Raw genomic sequence first — 4,413 nt, 5'->3', positions numbered from 1 at the left:
TTTGGGATCCTTTGGGATTGGTTTGGGGGGGTTGGGATCTTTTGGGAGCCTCTGGGAGCCTTTGGGATCGGTTTGAGATCCCCTGGGATCGGTTTGGGATCCTTTGGGATTGGTACGGGATCCTTTGGGATCGGTTTGGGATCATGGGAATGGGAACAATGGGAATGGTGAGTGTGGAGTGGGAATGGGAACAACGGGAATGGTGAGTGTGGAGCGGGAACAACGGGAACAGCGGGAACAGCGGGAATGGTGAGTGTGGAGCGGGAATGGGAACAATGGGAATGGTGAGTGCGGAGTGGGAATGGGAACAATGGGAATGGTGAGTGTGGAGTGGGAATGGGAACAACGGGAATGGTGAGTGTGGAGCGGGAACAACGGGAACAGCGGGAACAGCGGGAATGGTGAGTGTGGAGCGGGAATGGGAACAATGGGAATGGTGAGTGCGGAGTGGGAATGGGAACAATGGGAATGGTGAGTGTGGAGTGGGAATGGGAACAACGGGAATGGTGAGTGTGGAGCGGGAACAACGGGAACAGCGGGAACAGCGGGAATGGTGAGTGTGGAGCGGGAATGGGAACAATGGGAATGGTGAGTGCGGAGTGGGAATGGGAACAATGGGAATGGTGAGTGTGGAGTGGGAATGGGAACAACGGGAATGGTGAGTGTGGAGCGGGAACAACGGGAACAGCGGGAACAGCGGGAATGGTGAGTGTGGAGCGGGAATGGGAACAATGGGAATGGTGAGTGCGGAGTGGGAATGGGAACAATGGGAATGGTGAGTGTGGAGTGGGAATGGGAACAACGGGAATGGTGAGTGTGGAGCGGGAACAACGGGAACAGCGGGAACAGCGGGAATGGTGAGTGTGGAGCGGGAATGGGAACAATGGGAATGGTGAGTGCGGAGTGGGAATGGGAACAATGGGAATGGTGAGTGTGGAGTGGGAATGGGAACAACGGGAATGGTGAGTGTGGAGCGGGAACAACGGGAACAGCGGGAACAGCGGGAATGGTGAGTGTGGAGCGGGAATGGGAACAATGGGAATGGTGAGTGCGGAGTGGGAATGGGAACAATGGGAATGGTGAGTGTGGAGTGGGAATGGGAACAACGGGAATGGTGAGTGTGGAGCGGGAACAACGGGAACAGCGGGAACAGCGGGAATGGTGAGTGTGGAGCGGGAATGGGAACAATGGGAATGGTGAGTGCGGAGTGGGAATGGGAACAATGGGAATGGTGAGTGTGGAGTGGGAATGGGAACAACGGGAATGGTGAGTGTGGAGCGGGAACAACGGGAACAGCGGGAACAGCGGGAATGGTGAGTGTGGAGCGGGAATGGGAACAATGGGAATGGTGAGTGCGGAGTGGGAATGGGAACAATGGGAATGGTGAGTGTGGAGTGGGAATGGGAACAACGGGAATGGTGAGTGTGGAGCGGGAACAACGGGAACAGCGGGAACAGCGGGAATGGTGAGTGTGGAGCGGGAATGGGAACAATGGGAATGGTGAGTGCGGAGTGGGAATGGGAACAATGGGAATGGTGAGTGTGGAGTGGGAATGGGAACAACGGGAATGGTGAGTGTGGAGCGGGAACAACGGGAACAGCGGGAACAGCGGGAATGGTGAGTGTGGAGCGGGAATGGGAACAATGGGAATGGTGAGTGCGGAGTGGGAATGGGAACAATGGGAATGGTGAGTGTGGAGTGGGAATGGGAACAACGGGAATGGTGAGTGTGGAGCGGGAACAACGGGAACAGCGGGAACAGCGGGAATGGTGAGTGTGGAGCGGGAATGGGAACAATGGGAATGGTGAGTGCGGAGTGGGAATGGGAACAATGGGAATGGTGAGTGTGGAGTGGGAATGGGAACAACGGGAATGGTGAGTGTGGAGCGGGAACAACGGGAACAGCGGGAACAGCGGGAATGGTGAGTGTGGAGCGGGAATGGGAACAATGGGAATGGTGAGTGCGGAGTGGGAATGGGAACAATGGGAATGGTGAGTGTGGAGTGGGAATGGGAACAACGGGAATGGTGAGTGTGGAGCGGGAACAACGGGAACAGCGGGAACAGCGGGAATGGTGAGTGTGGAGCGGGAATGGGAACAATGGGAATGGTGAGTGCGGAGTGGGAATGGGAACAATGGGAATGGTGAGTGTGGAGTGGGAATGGGAACAACGGGAATGGTGAGTGTGGAGCGGGAACAACGGGAACAGTGGGAACAGCGGGAATGGTGAGTGTGGAGCGGGAACAATGGCACCAGCGGGAGCAGCGGGAATGGGAACAATGGGAATGGTGAGTGTGGAGTGGGAATGGGAACAACGGGAATGGTGAGTGTGGAGCGGGAACAACGGGAACAGTGGGAACAGCGGGAATGGTGAGTGTGGAGCGGGAACAATGGCACCAGCGGGAGCAGCGGGAATGGGAACAATGGGAATGGTGAGTGTGGAGTGGGAATGGGAACAACGGGAATGGTGAGTGTGGAGCGGGAACAACGGGAACAGTGGGAACAGCGGGAATGGTGAGTGTGGAGTGGGAACAACGGGAACAAGGGGAATGGGAATGGGAACAACGGGAACAGCGGGAATGGGAACAGTGGGAATGGTGAGTGTGGGCTGGGAACAACAGGAACAGCGGGAATGGGAACAACGGGAACAACGGGAATGGGAATAGTGGGAATGGTGAGTGTGGAGTGGGAACAACGGGAATGGGAATGGGAACAACGGGAATGGGAATGGGAACAACGGGAATGGGAATGGTGAGTGCGGAGTGGGAACAATGGGAACAACGGGAATGGGAATGGGAGCGACGGGAACAGTGGGAACAGCGGGAATGGGAATGGGAACAACGGGAATGGTGAGCACAGAGTGGGAATGGGAATGGGAACAGCAACGGGAATGGGAATGGTCAGCGTGGAGTGGGAATGGGAGCAACGGGAACAACGGGAATGGGAACAACGGGAACAACGGGAATGGGAACAACGGGATCAATGGGAACCACGGGAACAATGGGAATGGGAACAATGGGAACAACGGGAACAGTGGGAACAACGCGAAGAGCGGGAACGGGAATGGTGAGCACAGAGTGGGAATGGGAACAGGAACAATGGGAACAGGAATGGCGACAACGGGAACAACGGGAATGGGAACAACGGGAATGGGAACAACGGGAATGGTGAGCGTGGAGCGGGAGCGGGAACAACGGGAACGGGGAGGTTTGGGGATCTGGGGGTCTCGGGGGGGTTTGGGGGCTTTTTTGGGGTTTTTTTGGGATCCCAACACCCCAGGTTCCACGATCCCGGAATTCCAGGCTCCTGAAATTCCCAAAATTCCCCAAATTCCCAGATTCTCCAAGGTCCAACTCCTCGATTTTGCAGCTCCTTCCCAACCTTTCCCTTCCCTCAATTCCCTCTTCCCACAAATCCCCAAACCCCTCCAATTCCAGGATCCCAAATTTCCCCGATCCCAAAGCCCCCAAATTCTACATCCCCATCACTCCCCGATCCCTGGAACTGCCCGGAATTCCCAAAATCCCCAAAATTCCCCAAATTCCCAGATTCTCCAAGGTCCAACCCCTCGATTTTGCAGCTCCTTCCCAACTTTTGTTCTTCCTCAATTCCCTCTTCCCACCATTCCCAAACCCCCCCAATTCCGTGATCCCGAGATTCCTGGGTCCCGCAATTCCGTCCCCTCTGCATCCCAACACCCCGGAATTCCACGATCCCGGAATTCCAGGCTCCCAAAATCCCAAAATTCCCAAAATTCCCAGATTCTCTAAGGTCCAACTCCTCGATTTTGCAGCTCCTTCCCAACTTTTGTTCTCCGTCAATTCCCTCTTCCCACAAATCCCCAAACCCCTCCAATTCCAGGATCCCAAATTTCCCCGATCCCAAAGCCCTCAAATTCCGCATCCCCATCACTCCCCGACCCCTGGAACCACCCAGAATTCCCCAAATCCCCAAAATTCCCAGATTCTCCAAGGTCCAACTCCTCAATTTTGCAGCTCCTTCCCAACCTTTTCCCCTCCCACAATTCCCTCTTCCCCCAATCCCCAATCCCAAATCCCCCCAAATTCCACATCCCCATCACTCCCCGACCCCTGAATTCCCAAAAATCCCCCAAAATTCCCCAAAATTCCTCCTTCCAGAGGCCTCCGAGGGCCGCCTGGAGGAGCTGCACCAGCGCCGGCTGCTCTTGGCCGCCTTCTGCAAGCTCCTGCTCCAGGGGGTCCTGGAGCTCCGCGCCGCCTCCGACGTCTTCAAGCACTACTCCAAGGTGGGCTGCCACCCCCGGGGGTCCCTTTTTTGGGCTCAATCCGGGCGATTTTGGGCAATTCCGGCCTTTTTTCCCCATCCCCCGGCCAGTTCCACGGCGATTACGGCGACGTCATCCGCGAGACGCTGGGGGGGGGGCGGGGGGGCG

The 4,413-nt window shown here is 56.3% G+C and overlaps 1 long non-coding RNA gene across 2 annotated transcripts; it reads left to right on the top strand.

The window, feature by feature from the left end:
- The first annotated feature begins 2,199 nt into the window (after positions 1-2,199).
- LOC108448444 lies at positions 2,200-4,413 on the top strand. 2 transcript variants are annotated; one of them, XR_001864328.1, is made up of 3 exons: positions 2,200-2,225; positions 4,139-4,266; positions 4,356-4,413. It is a non-coding gene; the product is annotated as an uncharacterized LOC108448444 (long non-coding RNA). The 2 variants fall into 2 exon arrangements; XR_001864327.1 differs by lacking the exon at positions 2,200-2,225 and adding an exon at positions 3,147-3,166.

This window comes from Corvus brachyrhynchos, unplaced genomic scaffold, assembly GCF_000691975.1.
Source record: "Corvus brachyrhynchos isolate BGI_N302 unplaced genomic scaffold, ASM69197v1 scaffold418, whole genome shotgun sequence".
Lineage (NCBI taxonomy): Eukaryota > Metazoa > Chordata > Aves > Passeriformes > Corvidae > Corvus > Corvus brachyrhynchos.
The sequence above is the reverse complement of the archived record's forward strand: the minus strand, read 5'-3'. Positions and strand labels throughout refer to the sequence as shown.